A 19,709-nucleotide genomic window follows, 5' to 3' on the forward strand; every position below is an offset into this window, starting at 1 on the left:
GCTCATGTTAGCGACTACATGTAGGTGGGGAACTTCTCAGATTTGGCAAAACTAACAATCCAGTAGGTTTGAAGCCTGCCCTATCATCACTTATTAAATAATTTTGCAGGGAAGATCTTTCACGAATCGCTGAGACATAAAGCACAGATTTTCTTTTTAAATCCTGCTGCATAATGTATCATTAAATAATTCCAGTGACAGGGGAAAGTTATCTTTCCACAGATGCATAGCCATATGATGCCTATCATTTGAAATTAAAATCTGAAGAAGAGGCCTACCATTCCGCCTGATGGGATCCTGCTCCAGGTTTTCATCCTAACTGTGGTATGTCAGGTTCCTTGGATTGGATGGGATTTGGTGCTTCAGCCAATAGGCTGGCAGTGATGTTAATGTAATCTCAGTCTTGAGGAAAGCTTGAGATCATTACAGGGGAAGGAGTCGGAACGACCGCCTGATTATCCCTGAAGCAAACTCCGCTCGCTGAGCGCTCAACCAAGCACTTTCTCACTCCTTCACCAGAGTCAACCTGAAACAGCGAATAAAAAAAATGTCTCAAGTCATTTTGTGCTAAACCTGTGCCCACCTACCTTGCAAAAGGAGCAACCCAACTGCGAATCGAAATCTGCACGGCCAATGCGATCGTGATCGATTTTAAAAGGAATATTTTAACTGATCCCACTGCCTCTGCTTATGTCAACTTGACTGGGGTAAGTCTGAGATTTTCTTCTGCCCTTTTTTTTGTTGTTTTGTTGCGTATCATCTTGATGTCTCTCTGAAGGCTGAAAGAATTTTATCTGTGCTGGCAGAGGAAAAAAAAAGTTATATCAGTTTTCATTGGTGTGGTATTTGCAGTTCTGCAAGGCAGATGATGAGAATGCAGTCACGGTATGACCGCCTCCTGTGTGTTTAATGTCACCTTCTCTTTCACAGACATAGAGATCTAACCGTGTCAGAAGGGCAAGTCTAACAGGGAAGTCCCCATTGGCTACTTGTTGCTCTGAAAGGTATACGTTTAATATTAAAAGTTTCAAAGGCACTTTTGTTGCGGAGATGTTCCGAACGTTTATTCCCCATTATTGAACTTCATTCTTTGGCTATCAGCCCTTTAAGAAAACACGGTCAAGGTAAAGGACTTGCAGGGAAATTGCCTACGCCGAGCACTGCTAACATTACATTTAAGACTGAACTTGTGAAGACAATTTGGATTTTTTTGTTGTTGGTTTTCAGTTAAGGAGTTTTACACTCAGATTGTTGAGGTCTGTAGACTAAGAGGCTGTTGGCATTTTCCTAAGAGCTGGGGCTGTTTCCTAGAACCAGACTCCAGATGTGCAAGCAGCTGCTGTCTGTCACTTGGGTGACAAGTGGTCATTTTCTGCTGAGTCCAGGCAATTTCCATTATCCTCAGCCATTACATGTCAAGGTTTCTTTCCCCATCACCAGTGCAATTCTTACTTCATCCCCATGTAGGGAGAGGGGGAATTTCCTTGCTTATGATCGGTCTGAATTTAATGCTCTCTTTTCTATTTATCTGACAGTTAGTGGGATCTATTTGGAATTAAGCAGTGAGCTTCAATAAAAGGGCAGGCTTGTGCTCCCTGAATTAACATGGCTCTGAAAAGGGTGATGCAATGTTTGTCAAGCCCTTTCTCTCTGACAATATTTACTCCCACCAGGGGATTGTAAACTTACACTAACCATTTACCAAACTGTCTGCCTGAGGTTCAATGCAGCGTGTTTTTAAATTTACCATCAACTCAAATTGACAAAGCCTCTGCTTTCAAGACAGACATCTCTCTTGGATTGATGGTAGAGTTCGGAGAGAATCAAAATACCTTGACCTATTAGCATAGAAAACTTTTTTTTTAAACGTCCCAGGCTTGGTACAATGCAGAATCACTCAAAAAAAGAGAATGCAATGTTTATGCAGATGATTTTAAGGTCGGTGTCAAATCCCATTTGTATTTAAAGAATGCGTATGTTTCCTAAAAGAATATATCAACTTTATTGCTTGCCAGTCCAGATGTGATTCCCTGTGTTTGACGTAATGCAACAATTAGTTTCTTTGATGCAAAAATGAATCCAATTTTTCTTCAGCAGTACTTAATTGACTGGGAGGAACCACCGGGACTCCTATTGGAAACGGTCTTGTCAGGAAAAACCGAAAAGGATTAGTAATCCAATTAGTTTCATATTCTGACATCGTGTTAATCCTTGCAACAAGTAGTACTTCTAGTTTGGGGCTTCTGATTTCTAATAAGTACAAAAAGGAGATGAGGGGGAAAGGAATGAAAGACAAGGTTTGGGTAATAATACCACAGAATGCAAGCAAGGTCCTCTACTGGAAAGCCAATGTATTAAAATATCCTTTCGAATGAGTGAGAGAAATGCACTCTGTAGGATCCAGCAGTTTCAGTTAAAAGAGCCTTGTGTATTTGAAATAGAACCATTCCAGCTTTTGAGGGAAAAAAAAGCGAATGTTTGCTTAAAATGCTGAAAGGTTTTGTGTTTGACGGAAGAGTCTGAACTTGAACAGAGCTTTAACACATCATGAAAACAACTCAAAAGTACTATAAATACAATTAATTAGATACATTTCAAACAGTGACTTGTCACGTGGGAAATATATAGGATATTAGCTATAGTTCAGGGGCAGGAGTGGCAGAGGCCAAAAGGTCTGGATTTCTTTGTGAGAAGGAATCGTTTTTTTTGTAGTTTTTGATTTCTAGTGGAATGCAAGTGCTTCAACGCCACTTAAAACACAATTAATTAATAGACCTCCAGTGGGTAGAAACATTAATTTTCAGTTTGTTTACCTCTATTACCATCGAGACTAGTGATCTACTGCACTGGCACACAAATTGACCTCAATGTTCCTAGGGTTGGAGGTTTAGTAGTTTTATTTTTGGAATAGGGATTTTTTTTCTCTGAGCAGTTCCACAAATACCATTGTGCAGAACCATAGTATGCAGTAACATATTAGGTATGGAAGGCATATGTTGGCATTGTTCAGGAACAGGGAGTATAAAGTTGCATGAAGGTAGCATGACATGTGTAGCACAGGAATGAGGGCTGAAGGGCCTTTTGTGTCACAATAAAAACAGGGACAAGTTCCAAAAGAACCAACCAAAGGATTGGGCTCTGCCATGCCTTCCCAAAGGCTGCTGAACCCTTGGTTTCTGATTTCCCCCACACTACCTGACCTGCTGAGCCTGGCAGAGAACCTGAAACTTTCCCACACTGTTTCTACAACAACCCCCGCGCCCCCACCCCAGCCTTTGAATGCTACACCCTCCACCTCTCAGCCCCTACCACACTCTCTCCACACTTCCTCGTCCCTTCCTCTGCCAATACCTGTCATGTCCTGTTGTTCAACCAATCGGCTAGCAGGTTAGCTTACTCCCCTGCTGGGATGAATGATTGGCAGCTTGTTCTGGGCAAATGTGATTGGATACTCTCTCCTGAAATTACATCTTGCCCACTATCAAAGCAGTTAAGTGAATGTTACTGACTATTCAGCATTTTTATTTATTCTTGCATGGGATATGGGTGTTACCGGTAAGGCCAGCATTTGTTGTTCTGGAACTGTGTGGTTTGTTAGACCATTTCAGAGGGGAATGAAGAGCTAATCACTTTGCTGTAACTCTGAACTGAGCCAGACCAGGTAAGGGCAGGAGGTTGATTTCATCACTAAAGGATACCAGGGAACCAGATGGGCTTTTAATAACAATTGATATTAGTTTCATGGCCACTGTTACTGAGACAAACTTTCAATTCCAGAATTGTTCATTGGATGAAACTCACACCAGTTGCCTGGAACCCTGGATTATTAGTCCAGTGAGATTACCATTATGCCACCATCTCACATTATCTCCATTGCTACTGTACACATATGTACACACAGCGCATGCACATTGTCATACACTTAGTTCAATTGTAGTCACTCTGCAGTCAGGAATGAGAACTTCACCATACTGCCTCTCCTTTACTTAATACCACTAAGACCATTAAAAGCAACCTCGGCACTGAGATCCACGAGATCAAGATCCACTTAAATGAAATTGAACATGGATTCTTCCTGATCAGTGCCTTCAATGACTAAGTAATCATAGTCACAGGACCTCCTGCAAATATAGCATGCCTCTCTCCTTCCCAGTACCCACACCAACTTCAAATAAATGGGAGACAAGAACCTCGAGGCCCCAAGAGATTGGGAATCTATAAATTAAATAATTCTAGGAAAGGATTTGAACACAAAGTCTGGGTTGGCACTCTAGCTTGTCACCATTGGAGTGCCACAAGTGCCTTCAGGTGAGATATTACAAGTAAAGGCCCAGTTTGTCCTCTTAGCCAAATATAAAATATTTATTGGCAGTAGAGTCATAGAAATTTACAGCACAGAAACAGGCCCATTAGTCCAACTCGTCAATCAGATATCCTAACCTAATCTAGTCGCATTTGCCAGCACTTGATCCATGTCCCTATAAATCCTTCCTATTCAGATACCTATCCAGATACCTCTTAAATGCTGTAATTGTACCCACCTCCACCACTTCCTCTGGCAGCTCATTCCATACACGCACCACCCTCTGTGTGAAAAAGTTGCCCCTTAGGTACCTTTTATATCTTTCCCCTCTCACCCTAAACCTATGCCCTGTAGTTCTGGACTCCCCTGCCCCAGGGAAAAGAACTTGTCTATTTACCCTATCAATGCCCCTCATGATTTTATAAGCTTTTAAAAGGTCACCCCTCCTTATAGCTCAAATTAATTCAAAGGAGATTTTTCCTTGGTGTCTTGACCAATATTTATCCCTCAACCAACACCACTGAAGTGATTGAGTCATTATCATGTTACCCGACTTCAGTTGTAAAGCGATTTGGGATAATCTGAAGTCAGAATCCATTTGAGAAATATAAGTCTTCCATCCTTTCTCAGTTGACCACTCGATGCATGGAAAATCGGCTTACATCTTTCTCTCCTTCCTGAGCTTAATTTACAAACCAGCCTAATTTCAATTTCAATCCTGACTGTGAACTAGATGCATAAACCCAAATCAATTAGCAACTTGGCAGTGAAGATGAGGGCACCACATGTTTTGTAACATAAGCGTCACACGTTGCAAAGCAAGCTGTAACACAGACACGTTATTGAACGTTCAGCCAGTGAATTGGACTTGGCCTGATTAACCCTGAGAGTTCACAGATACGTGAAAACAAAACATAACTTTAGCTGAATGAGGGAAGGCATGGCTACTATTGTCTATGCTCAGGGTTAATTCTATAATTAAGTTTACAGGCAGCTGATTCCACTTTCAAAAGAAACACAAAGAAATGTGGCAGGATAGCGTTGTCTTTTAGAGTGAAAAGTGATAAATTGCACCCTTCTGTCACATCTCTGCAGTAACCGGCTCTGGTCATATCACAAGGAAGTCTGAGAATAAACCCTTTTATAATCATGGTCTGCACAGAAAATGACTATTCATTTTCATAATGGACAGTGCTGTCACAAGTTGACTTGGGTAACCATGTCAGCTGTAGGGGACAGCACCGAGACAGGGTTATTCTCTGGCACGTTGGTTGTGACAGCAGCAGTAAGGCTAATGGAGAAAGGTCGTGTTCAGAGGAACAAGCAGAAATTGTTGAAAGTGAGAATTCTCCGATCCTAAGGGATTATAATTTTGGCCCTCACCCACCAAGTAAGCATGCGTTTAATTGAATCTGTGCCAAAACAGCAAAACTTTGCCATCTTTGACAATAATGATTTGAAAGAACCTACCTCCTGAGTTGCAAGTGGCAAAACTATTGCCATAATACTCAGTGTGCCAGAGGACGTAGACTGTAATTTGTGGTTGTAAGCCATTTTCATAACCTAGTAAAGTATTTCTTTCAGAAGATGCTGTGGATTAATCATCGTGAGTAGTAACCTTGCTGGATGACATTGTCCAATCTTCCATCAAACAGAGATATGGCACAATGTTTAAGTAAGGAATCAAACTTTGATATCAAAGTAGTGGAACACCAGCTGGAGATCAACCAAGAGGAAAGGAGTGGTGGCCACCTGCAAGCAGCGTAAGCAATATGCATGTCCTAACATTGATCACAAGCGAGTCCAGACTTTCTCAGGCATCCTCCATCGACTAGCATTGTGAAACGCCAGAGGAAAAGGATTCCATGCTGCTTCTGGCTGACAACCATGAGGTGACAGAACTTGGAGGTCTCCACATCCATTCTCAGCATCAATTTGGGCAGTTTGATCTTCCACTCCCTCCCTGACGATTTCCACATTTACTGCCAGCAGTCTTGGTAATAGCTGGGTTATGCACCAAATGTGGGCACGAAGGTGAATCAAAATTCACAGGATGTCAAAAAGAACCTGAAGGCTTCTGGGTGGCAATGGGCTAAAAGGAGCGCAGATCCTCTGAAGCCATCTTCTTGAACTACCACAGTTTTCAGCATCTTTGCAGAGTGCAGTTAAGAGTCAACCATGTTGGGTCTGGAGTTCCACACAGGTTAGATCAGATAAAGACAGCGGTTTCCTCCCCTGAAGGTCTTTATAATGGACCAACTGCTTCAGGGTGACTTGCATTCAATTCAAATTCTTACTGAGATTTTAACTTGCATTTTGCAGATTTATAATCCATTAACAATACCACTACATTATCATACTTTGGCTCAAATGTGTACAGAACACTATGCAACCTGTCTAGGTCTCACATTTGTCCTCCTGGAAAGACTGGGTGTGTTTCAGTGCCCGTGAGATAAATGCTTCTTTTAACCTAACACTAATCATTCTGTGGGGGCGTGTAACCCAATGTCAGGGTTTAAAATATATTGCAAAGGGAATAATTTACCAAGTGGCTGCTTAACATTCTTTGCTATGTGAAATAGCAGAAAAGCGATAAAAAGAGCCTTTGCCCAGGGCTGAGTAAGTGCACGTGTAGGGAGAATTCTGTATGTTACAATCCGGGCACAGCTTCATAAACACATTCGGAGGCTTTCCCGAGAAAACAAAGTGCATTAACTTATTTTCTATGACTGCTTTTTGTGTGAGAGAAATGTTCCTTCTACCTCAGCTACCCTTTGCCAGCAGTCACTTAATCATGTTTTTAAATTATGAGATGAGATGCAAAGCAAAGTAGGGCCTTTGTGTGTTTAATATTTCTTTTTACAAAAGTAGACTATCACTCACAAGGGTAAATTCAAATGGAAAACAGCTTGAACATGGAAACTAATTAGAGAGGAAGTTGCTGTGGCATTTAACATGGGGTTGGAAACACGCACTTTTGATTATTGATAGTTTCCAACAAAGCAGCAACAGAAACAACATTTTCCTCACAGACAACAGAATTTGGAGTTGGCGTTTGCATTCAAAGTTAGGACAAAATGCTTCACCCAACAGCTGCTTCCTCTACCATTTTAACACCCTTTGAACATTCCACAAGTTAACAGAGCCTGAGGTTATGGAAAGATAAATCAGTTCTGAAAAGCTTGGGAGAAACTACAGTGTTGTTGGTATCTTCTCTTAACTTGGGGCCGCAGGATCCAAGGGAATTTAGGCCTGATCACTTATTTGAGGGGTGAACAAAAGAACTTTTCAAGATCACTTTGTCTCCACCAAGGTTTGTTGGGTGATATTGCAGATGTGCTCACTTCTCGCTGTGGATTATCGGTGTGTGAGTTAGTGTTGTACAGAAACTGGGGTTCTGTTGTTACAGTTGCTCTAACGTTTATGTACTGGAGTCTAGCCTCGCAAATCACATCTGATTTTCTGATTTACAGCACCCAGAGGATCAGTTGCGCCCGCTATGGTCCACTTCCTGACAGCCAGGTTTTCTTGGCTCAGATGCTCTTCGGCTATTTGAGATCTGCAAGCTTTCTGTATACAGAGCAGATTTAGCCAGTGCCACGTTACATTATCTGAGGTTATCCACATCCCTTCTTTTGCATTAATGCCCTTTTTCAGTCTGGCTAACATTCGCTCAAAATGTTTCCAATTAAATAAATTATTGGCATCGCCTGGCTGAGCATATGCCAAAGAACATTTCCGAATGCATTTCAGGAATAAGATTTAATGTAAATGAGGCTATTTAGTTGCATGTGATTCTATAATCCGCACTCTTTACAGATTTTGGCCCCCTCTTTCAAATGGCTGCAATTAGCTTGGATTTAAAAGGTAAAAATTCCACTTAGTTCCATAAAAGTAGCTTTTGGACTTGATTTGATCCAGCGAGGGAGTTATTTTCCGACAATGAGGTTTCTGCACTTGAGTCAGTTGAATGTAAGCTTTTAAAATACAGTGACGCAGCCCTAATGAGTGAAAATCGTTTTCAGAAAAAGTGTATTGCTCCCAGCCTGTGCTTTTCTGCTTTTCTCACTCTGTTTTTTTTCATCTCCTGAAGATCCAGACTGGCTCGTGCTGGGATGTGCTTCCAGGGGAAGCAGCTGCAAGCCAGTTACCAGTTAGTCTGCATCAACACATAAGTGAATCCAGAGGTAATCTCCTAAACGGAATTAACAACTCACTTCATAAATAATTATCAAGGTGCTGGAGTGTATTTCCATTGTCGCTAGCTGCTGGGATATGGTTACGAGAATGTTAGCTGCTGTGGTTTGGATCCATTGTCACAAGCTGCTGGAGTATGGTTTCTTGGGCCGAGCCAAGTTGTCCAGGCAGCTATTCTTCATGTGCAAGGCCCAGAACATGAGTACTGGCAAATAACTTGACCATCTCTCAGAGAGGTGGGCCCCACAGCATGACCCCACTTTACCGTTAGGTCTTATTAGACGTCAATCAGGAACAATTCATTTCTTGCTTAGCAGTTACAGAGACTACAGCAACATATCATTTTCCATCCCCTGCCATTCTGGCTCAGGTTTATTTTTATTAATTCATACAATGAGGACACCACTGGCTGGGCCAGCATTTATTGCCCATCCCTAATTACCCAGATGGCAGTTAAGAGTCAACCACATCACTGTGGGTCTGGAATCACATGTAGGCCTGATCAGGTAAATGGCAGTTTCCATCCGCAAAGGGCGTTAGTGACCTAGATTGTTTTTCCCAACAATCGGCAATGGATTCATTGTCATCAGAAGACTCCAAATTCCAGATTTTTATTGAATTAAAATTCTACTATCAGCTGTGACAGGATTTGAACCCAGGTCCACACCTGAGTCTTTAGCTTAACAATCCAGCAATAATACCACTAGGCCATTGTCTCTCCCTAAGTTAGCTAACAATTACCCACTGGTAAAGCTCACTAAACAATCCTGGGAATGTCTAGAAATATATTTTAATACTTCTAGTCTTCTTAAATGAACATAAGACATATTAGCTATATAACAAACTAAAGTGTGTGTCTGCCTGTGTATGTGTCTGTCTGCCTCTGCCTGTGTGTGTCTGCCTGTGTGTGTCTGCCTGTGTGTGTGTGTGTGTGTGTGTGTGTGTGTATGCGTGTGTGGTGCTCCTATCCCAAAGAGGTCAGTATCTGCAACTGTTACTCTGTACTTACCTCTGTCTTTCCAAATAGCACAAGATGTATGAGGTTCCTGATAGAACTGTAAATGGAATTTTGGGGGGCCCATAAGAAAGAGGAACAGCTGAGGTGAAATATTTATGGTATCAGATGGGAAAGTGGATTTGAGGTTACAGTCAGATCAGCCATGATCTTATGAAGTGGTAGTGCAGGTTCAAAGGGTCTGCCTTATTCTGATCCAAAACTATGGTTTAAATAGTTCTGAATGCAGCTGCACCTTTCTCATTTATATCCATGAAGAGTGCACCAATCAAGAGGGGAGAGTGGCTGTGTTCGCTTTGAAGCCATGATCCACAGCATGATCATTCACATAACATTCAAAGAAAATGCAACACATCTTTCAGCAATAATGCCTGTGTCCCCATTTCTTCTCTCGCCAAGACGCAGTGGGAAACATGAAGCATGTGCCATGACTGTTGCATCGGATATTATAACAGGCCCCAAGAGTTCTCAATAATTATAAATAATCAAAGGAAGCAATTTGATAGTTTGTTTTAATTCAGAACAAATTGGAAATATCATCCAAATCAACTTTGTGCTCATAATTTTATCAATCTTTGTTTTCTTCCACAATATCAAAGTGACACCCCCGCCAGCCCACATTAACAGCTTATGAGAGGGGAGTTCCTGCTCAGTGTCACACCACATTACCTTGGTTACCTGTGTCTTCTGAAGATATGGGGCCTTGGAGCTCCAGCCTACTAGAGGTCCCCTGCACTGGTGTAGGTGTCTCCTCATCGCTCTCATCTGCTGGTGACATTGATGAAGGGAATGAAGACATGCTGCCAACTCTAGGGTTGGCCTGAGATAAGGGCCCAAAGGCAGCTAGCATGTATTTCTCCCCATCTCGATCCATGATGGCACTTCCCTGTCTCCATGAGGGGAAGGGGGCTCCTGAAGGGAGTTCACGAAGACTCACATGCCCCTCACACCTTGCTGCTATTGTATTAGCCTTGGTACAGCAATGGAATGCAGGTCAGTGTTCATATGAATCAAATTGTCAATCCATGGCAACTTTTGTCCTCTCAATGTTTGAGGCCATCTACTCAAATACCTGGAATTTGGAAGAATTTGTGCTAGCATGAATTATTCTATACCCAGCACAAAACTACTCAGAATTCCTGATATCTCCACCATATTTTTCCATTCCTTTGCCTTTATGCCTACCAGGTTTATTTTGACTACAACTAGGAGACCATTATTAGCGCGGGGCAAAAAAATGGTTTGGTCTCCAGTGTCCTCTAGTCTTCTAATGCTTGTCATTTCCTCCCACATCTGCTGGCACCTTTCTATGGCAGGTTTACCAGCTTTTGCTCCTGAATCTACATGCACCACTTTGGTGGGTGTGGGTGGGTGCTGGCAGACGGGATCGATGAAGCAGAGGATGGTATATCCTCTTAAGCATTGCTGGTGTGATCCCATCTCCAAAACAGAGTGCCTCCTGCCTTTCCCCAATGGCCTGGAAGATAGGAATGAACAAGGGAGGCTGCGACACTCCGACATATCTACAGAAGTCAACCAGTCATTGGAGTGTCTGGGCAGGGATTCTGTTTGTACTGGAGGTACTGCACTGTCAGGGGACAGTGAAAAGTTCACCAGTGAAAAGTTACCCTATTGGTAAATCACATTTATTTTGCAGGCTTATAGAGGTTTACAAAATTATGAGGGACATGGATAGGATAAATAGACTTTTCCCTGGGGTCGGGGAGTCCAGAACTAGAGGGCATAGGTTTAGGGCAAGAGGGGAAAGATATAAAAGAGATCTAAGGGGCAACTTTTTCACGCAGAGGGTGGTACCTATATGGAATGAGCTGCCAGAGGAAGTGGTGGAGGCTGGTCCAATTGCAACATTTAAGAGGCATTTGGATGGGTATATGAATAGGAAGGGTTTGGAGGGATATGGGCCGGGTGCTGGCAGGTGGGGACTAGATTGAGTTGGGATATCTGGTCAGCGTGGACAGGTTGGACTGAAGGGTCTGTTTCCATGTTGTACATCTGTATGACTTTATGACTCTAAACACAACACTGGTGCTTTGAATTTTAATTACAATCACAACCTGGGAAAGGCTGGAAGAAAGTAAGTAGGAGCAGTACTTAATTCTGGAATGTCACACCATTGACTAAAGTCCCAGTTCCATTGTGTCATGTAAACTCTTTTCTATAGGTTTGTAGTAGGATCTGTCCTATGAGGAAATTACACAGTTGGCTCTTTATAGACAGAGGGTGGTCAGCAGAATTAATTTAAACTCCAGTTGACTGATCCATTTCCTTTTCATATTTTTTTTCGGTAAAGAGGACTGAAAACTTTTTTTTTACTGCAACTTAAGTACTTGCAAGTGAACTCCAGGAGGGAGGCTTTCCAGTCTGTTTGCCAGACTTCTACTGAAGTAACTGCTTGTGTTGTCCAATTAATACGTTGCACTGTGAGTACTTTTCATTCAGGTTATGAAGTAATTGCAAAGTCAATTACAGCAAGCTGTAGCCAAGGTTGGAAATCTCACTACAGTTCAAGAAGGCCCTGAAAAGGAAAAGAAAGGGAGAAGAGCAGCGAGAGGGAGGGAGAAAGAGAGGAAGGTCTGCTCTTTCATTTAGCTGAACTGTAATGTAATTCAGCAAATGTAATTCCTCTCTTCAAGAAAGCAAATAGGGAAATCCCTGGCAATTACAGACCAGTAAGTCTCAGGTCTGTTGTCTGCAAGGTGTCAGAAAGGATTCTGAGGGATGGGATTTATGACCATCTGGAAGAGCATGGCTTGATTAAATGCAGTCAACACGGCTTTGTGAGGAGCAAGTCATGCCTCACAAACCTTATTGAGTTCTTTGAGGATGTGACTAGAAAAGTTGATGAGGGTCGAGCTGTGGATGTGGTGTATATGGACTTCAGCAAGGCATTTGTTAAGGTTCCCCATGGTAGGCTCATTCAGAAGGTCAGGAGGAATGGGATACAGGGGAACTTAGCTGTCTGGATACAGAATTGGCTGGCCAACAGAAAACAGCGAGTGGTAGTAGAAGGAAAATATCCCGCCTGGAAATCTGTGGTGAGTGATGTTCCACAGGGCTCTGTCCTTGGGCCTCTACTGTTTGTAATTTTTATTAACGACTTGGATGAGGGGATTGAAGGATGGGTCAGCAAGTTTCCAGATGACACAAAGGTTGGAGGTGTTGTTGACAGTATAGAGGACTGTTGTAGGCTGCAGCAGGACACTGACAGGATGCAGAGATGGGCTGAGAGGTGGCAGATGGAGTTCAACCTGGATAAATGCGAGGTGATGCATTTTGGAAGGTCAAATTTGAAAGCTGAGTACAGGATTAAGGATAGGATTCTTGGCAGTGTGGAGGAACAGAGGGATCTTGGTGCGCAGGTACATAGTTCCCTTAAAATTACCACCAAAGTGGACAGGGTTGTTAAGAAAGCATATGGTGTTTTTGCTTTCATTAACAGGGGGATTGAGTTTAAGAGTCATGAGATCTTGTTGCAGCTCTATAAAACTTTGGTTAGACTGCACTTGGAATACTGCATCCAGTTCTGGTCGCCCTGTTATAGGAAAGATGTGGATGCTTTGGAAAGGATTCAGAGGAGGTTTACCAGGATGCTGCCTGGACTGGAGGGCTTATCTTATGAAGAGAGGTTGACTGAGCTTGGACTTTTTTCATTGGAGAAAAGAAGGAGAAGAGGGGACCTAATTGAGGTGTATAAGATAATGAGAGGCATGGATAGAGTTGATAGCCAGAGACTATTTCCCAGGGCAGAAATGGCTAACACGAGGGGTCATAGTTTTAAGTTTTTTGGAGGAAAGTATAGAGGGGATGTCAGAGGCAGGTTCTTTACACAGAGAGTGGTGAGAGCATGGAATGCGTTGCCAGCAGCAGTTGTGGAAGCAAGGTCATTGGGGACATTTAAGAGACTGCTGGACATGCATATGGTCACAGAAATTTGAGGGTGCATACATGAGGATCAGTGGTCAGCACAACATCGTGGGCTGAAGGGCCTGTTCTGTACTGAACTGTTCTATGTTCTATGTGAAATCCAGTGACAGGACAATATTCAAAGAGCACTGGACACTAGATTGAGTCATGTCCTGTTGAATTTGAAACACTAATATAAAGTCTGTTACAGTACAGTCACATCAAGTGGGCAGGCAGTTGAACTCTTTATTCAGTTAATTGGCTGTGACATTTAATTTTACTTTAATTAGAAGGGTGAAATCAAATCTCACCACTTCCGATTCATAAACTATATATTTCCGATTCTTCCCAGCTTGCTGTCTTGTACCTTGCATTCTGAGCTGAAGCATTTAGGACAGGCCTTAATGCAAGTGAGATTTTAGATAAGTAGAGGGTGAGATTGAACACAAATGCTGTTATTTAGCTAAAATTATAAAATGCTGGAAATACTCGGCAGGTCAGGCAACATCTGTGGACAGGAAAACCAACTTAATGTTTGAGATTAATGATCTTTCATCCTGCTGGTTTAAATGCCATGGTTGTTTTCAAAGACTGGGAAAACAGCTTTCCTCCACCTGCTCATCAAAGTGAATATCAGCAGGCAATTTACCCACAGCTGAGACCATATTGGTCTCATAAACATCCATCTATCTGATACAGCATGTGGATACAGATTGCTTCAGTATCCGAGGAATTGCAAACATTGGGAAATCATCAGCCAACACCCATTTCTGACTTTCTGATGGAGAAAAGGTCACTGATGAAGCAGCTGAAGATGCGTGGGCCCAGTGAACTACCCTGAGGAGTTCCTGCAGCAAGGTCCATTGAGGTCCAACAACTAGATTTACTCCATGACTGCACCAGCAAAGTATCATTCCCTCTGATTCTCATTATCTTCAGAATTACTGGAAGAGGATGCAAGTTTTCTTCAAAACGTATTATTTTGTGGGATGTAAGCATCATTGGCTAAGTCAGCATTTATTGCCCTTCCCTAATTGCTCTGGGGAAGGTGGTGAACTGTGTAGCCTGACTAGGTGATAATTGGCCATGTTGGATTTGGCCTGCTTTTTGTGGATAGAATATACATTGGCAATGTTCCACATTGATCAGATGCCAGAGTTGTAGGTGCAACAACTTGACAAGGGGTGCAACTGGTACTGGAGTGCATGTCTTCAGTACAATTGCTGGAATGTTGTCAGGGTCTATAGTCATTGCAGATTAGATTCCCTACAGTCCACACCAACTCTCTGAGGACTAACCCACACAGGTGCTGTGAGGCTGCAGTGCTAACCACTGAACCACCGTGCCACCCCATGGTGTCTCAGCCATTTCTTGATGCCTTATGGAGTATATTAAATTAGATGAAGTCTGGAATTGCTGACGCTGGGGACCTCAAGAAGCTGAAAAGGATCATCAACTCATCACGTGCAGCTGAAAACGGACACGTAATTCAACCCTGCCTTTTGCATTGATGTGCTCATAGAATCCCTACAGTGTGGAAACAGGCCATTTGGCTGAAAAAATCCACACCGACCCTCCGAAGAGTAATACACTAAGACCCTTTCCCCTACCCTGCTACTCTACATTTCCGTTGACAAATGCACCTAACGTACACAATCCTGAATAATATGGGTAATGTGGCACAACCAATTCATCTAACCTGCACATCTTTGGACTGTGGGAGGAAACCGGAGCACCCGGAGGAAACCCACGCAGACACGGGGAGAACGTGCAAACTCCACACAGTCAGTCGCCTGAGTCGGGAATTGAACCCAGGTCTCAGGCGCTGTGAGACAGCAGTGCTAACCACTGTGCCACCGTGCCGCCCATATGGACATGCACAAGACTTTGGTCTTCACATTCAGCCTTTAGAAAGTGAATTTCTTCCTGTCAAATCTATACTCAATTTGGATCAAGCAGGATGACTCCTCGGTCACGTCAGAGTTGACCACTAGGAAGGTGCAGAAAAGGGTGGGTGCAAGCACACATCCTTGCTTAACATAAATTTTGATGGGAAAGGGGTGGGCTTCTGAGTTGGTTAGTACAAGCTCGAACTCCTCGGCTTTTTCTTGCCACCAATTGTTCTTAATCTGTTGGATCACTCCTTGAGGTTAAAAACTGGATTGTCAGTCAGATGCTTTTATGGAATTTTTTCTGGGGTTATTCTGCCTGAGGTTGAATGCAGCTGTCTTCTGATTCAGCACATTTACCAATTGTGGTGCTGGCGTTGTCGAGCTAGATATATGCTGTGCCAAAGCAGAGCTGGACAATAGTTACACACACAAGTTCACTATTGTAAAGGGAAGTCAAGAAAGACAACTGTGTCAATGAGGCAGAAAACTCAGAAAGGGATCATGCTGTAAGGTTGAGTGAAATAGGGGTTGATGGGTCGGGTGAGGGCGGTAACAAATTAAAAACACTATACATGAATGCACGAAGCATTAGAAATAAGATGGATGAGCTTGAGGCTCTTTTGGAAATTGGCAGATACGATATTGTGGGGATAACTGAGACGTGGCTTCAAGTGGACAGGGCCTGGGAAATGAATATTCAAGGCTATACGTGCGATCGTAAGGACACTGACGGGCGGGGGGGTGGGGTGGCCTTGTTGGTAAGGGATGATATTCAGTCCCTTGCGCGGGGGGACCTAGAATCAGGGGATGTAAAGTCAGTGTGGATAGAGCTGAGAAATACTAAGGGTAAAAAGACCCTCTTGGGAGTTATCTACAGGCCCCAAAACAGTAGTCTGGAAGTCTGATGTCAGTTGAATCAGGAGCTGAAATTGGCCTGTCACAAAGATGTTACTACAGTTGTTATGGGGGATTTCAACATGCAGGTAGACTGGAGAATCAGGATGGTATTGAACCTCAAGAAAGAGACTTTGTGGAGTGCCTCAGAGATGGATTCTTAGAGCAGCTGGTGCTGGAGCCGACCAGGGAGAAGGCAATTCTGGATCTGATATTGTGCAACAAACCAGAATTGGTCAGGGACCTCGAAGTGAAGGAGCCATTGGGAAGTAGTGACCATAATACAATAAGCTTCAATCTGCACTTTGAGAGGGAGAGGGTACAATCGGAAGTGACAATCTTTCAGTTGAATAAAGGGAACTATGGAGCTATGAGGGAGGAGGTGGCCAAAGCTCAATGGTGCAATACCTTAGCAGGGATGACAGTGGAGGAACAATGGCGGATATTTCTGTGTATAATGCAGAAGTTGCAGGATCAGTTCATTCCAAAAAGGAAGAAAGATCCTAGGAGGAGGCATGGGTGGCCATGGCTGACGAGGGAAGTTAAGAAACATATAAAATTAAAAGGGAAAAAGTATAAAATAGCAAAGATAAGTGGGAAAACGGAGGATTGGGAAGCTTTTAAAGAACAACAGAGGATTACTAAGGCAATACGCAGAGAAAAATGAGGTACGAAGGTAAACTGGCCAATAATATAAAGGAGGATAGTAAAAGTTTTTTTAGGTATGTGCAAGGCAAAAAAATGGTCAAGACTAAAATTGGGCTCTTGAAGACAGAAACAGGGAAATATATTACGGGGAACAAAGAAATGGTAGAAGAATTGAATTGGTACTTCAGATCTGTGTTCACTGGTGAAGACACAAGCAATCTCCCTGAGGTAACAGTGGCTGAAGGACCTGAACTGAAGGGAATTTATATTTGCCAGGAATTGGTGTTGGAGAGACTGTTAGGTCTGAAGGTTGATAAGTCCCCGGGGCCTGATGGTCTACATCCCAGGGTACTGAAGGAGGTGGCTCGAGAAATCGTGGATGAGTTGGTGATGGCTGTGTGGAATGCTCTACCCCAGAGGGCAGTGGAGGCCCAGTCTCTGGATTCATTTTAGAAAGAGTTGGATAGAGCTCTCAAGGATTTTGGAATCAAGGGTTATGGAGATAAGGCAGGGACAGGATACTGATTAAGGATGATCAGCCATGATCATATTGAATGGTGGTGCAGGCTCGAAGGGCAGAATGGCCTACTCCTGCACCTATTGTATATTGTCTATTGTCTATCCCTGGTAATGTTTCTATGGCATTGTAACAATGATCTAGAGCTCCAAGGGCTGAACTTCATCAATCACTGAATTGGCTTTGCATTCTCGAGTTTGATGTGTAGACAGTGTGTTTATGTTTAATGCAATTAATCACATGAGTCTTTTTTGTTTTGTTGATGTAGCTTAAATATTTTAGCCGGATAATATCCAGTGCAATGTATTGAAGTCTTGTCCAGTAAATTATAAATGGGCAAGATATTCCTCGTGTCTCAGACTTCAAGAATACCATTACCTTGTCTCATTGATGCTGGAGTTTGGTGCTAACTTAGCTTCAATACAAAGCAAACTTCTAGCTGACCGAAGACGCATTGTGCGTGGGAGGGAATGTGAATAAGTGCGTATGTATATGAGATGGACATCTTAAATCCAGGTGACTGGTAACTTCAAAACAAGTCAAGTTCAGTCCATTGAAGGCCATACTGTGTGATTGAAAGAATGCAGCACTGCAAATGTTCAAGGAAAGAATGATTACAAACATCTCGAGTGTTGTCCATGGCAACCTTTTTCAATAAGATAAAAATCACACAACACCAGGTTATAGTCCAATAGGTTTATTTGGAAGCACTAGCTTTTGGATCGTTGTTCTTTCGTCAACCAACTGATGAAGGAGCAGCGCTCCGAAAGCTCCAAATAAATCTATTGGACTATAACCAAAAGAGAAAATGCTGGAAAATCTCAGCAGGTCTGGCAGCATCTGTAAGGAGAGAAAAGAGCTAACGTTTCGAGTCCAGCTGACCCTTTGTCAAAGCTCTATTTCAAGCCGTCTTGGTGTGGGATAGAGGTGTGAAGAGATTGCACATCCATGGTGAATAGAAGGTGTTTAGGGCCTCCGAATTGAAAGCTGTCAATGTGTTGCAGGGCATCAGAGGGATCCCAGATGTAGGTGGGGAGGGAGTGAACCAGAGGAGTGAGGATGGAGTCGAGGTCGGAGGAAATAAGTTCAGTGGGATAGGAGCATGCTGACACAATGGGCCTGCCGGGACAGTCCTTCTTGTGGATTTTGGGGAGTAGGGAGAAACGGGCTGTCCAGGGTTGGGAGACTGAGGTTGGAAGCTGTGGGGGGGCGGGAGGCATCTGGAGGAAATGAGGTCAGTCACGGTGTTGGAGACAATGGCTTAATGCTCAGTGGTGTGGTCATGCTCCAGGGGGAGGTAGGAGGAGAGTTGGTGCTCAGCCTCTGCGAGGTAGAGGTCAGTACGCCAGACGACAACAGCAACCCCTTTGTCAGCAGGTTTGATGACAAGGTTGGGATTGGGCCTAAGGGAGCAAAGGGCAGAAAGTTCAGATGGAAAGAGGTTGGAATGGGTAAGAGGGACAGAGAAATTAAAACGGCCAATGTCCCATCAACAATTGTCAATGAAAAGATCGAGGGCAGGAAATTGTCTTGGCAGGGGTGTCCAATTAGAGGTGGAATGTTGGAAGGATGTGAAAGGATCTGTGGTGCGCGAAGAGGACTCTTGCCCAGAGAAGTGAGCACAAAGTGGACTATAACCTGGTGTTGTGTGATTTTTAACTTTGTCCACCCTAGTCCTATACCGGCTTCTCCACATCATTTTTCAAAAAGAAATAAGTCTGATTTTTGATTAAGCTTAATCAATAAATTTCATTGTTTCATGCATTCAAAACAAGTAACAGGGTAGGTTTTTTTTAAGCTCGCCAATTACGATCTCCTTTTATTGGGGCTCAGAACTTCACCACTTTCTTCCCGGCAAATCAGAGAGATATGGACACAGAATCTTGGCAGACACGTCAGTGAAGTTCTGAGGGAGAGCTGAATTGTTGGAAGTCTGGTCTTTTTGATGAGAATTCAGACCAGAGTGCTCAACTGCACATTTATAGCAAAGAGTATGCAGCTCTTCAAATAACTTGGATTGCATCCATCCCTCAACCCACACTCCCAAAGTAAGTGACTAACTTAATCTGTACCTCATTGCTGTTTGAGACCAATGTTGTGCAGGTGCCAGTGTTGGACTGGGGTGGACAAGGTCAGAAGTCAGATGACACCAGCTTATTGTCCAACAGGTTTCTTTGGCCTGAGACCAAAGTGTATAAATTGACTGCTAAAAAAAATTAATTACACTTAAAGAAGTAACTAATTGACTATGAAAAGCTTCAGGATTATTTTACTATGCAATAAATGTAAGTTCTTTCTTCATGCTCTCTACACACCTGG

General features: G+C 43.0%; 1 protein-coding gene across 1 annotated transcript in view; it reads left to right on the forward strand.

Annotated features, from left to right (window-relative positions):
* The first annotated feature begins 435 nt into the window (after positions 1-435).
* The window catches only part of prickle1b (prickle homolog 1b), a 142,834-nt gene continuing 123,560 nt past the window's right edge, over positions 436-19,709 (forward strand). Inside the window, exon 1 of the mRNA XM_060839959.1 lies at positions 436-707. The gene's annotated coding sequence lies outside the window, so the exon portion shown is untranslated. The remainder of the gene's footprint in view (positions 708-19,709) is intronic.

This window comes from Hemiscyllium ocellatum, chromosome 19, assembly GCF_020745735.1.
Source record: "Hemiscyllium ocellatum isolate sHemOce1 chromosome 19, sHemOce1.pat.X.cur, whole genome shotgun sequence".
Lineage (NCBI taxonomy): Eukaryota > Metazoa > Chordata > Chondrichthyes > Orectolobiformes > Hemiscylliidae > Hemiscyllium > Hemiscyllium ocellatum.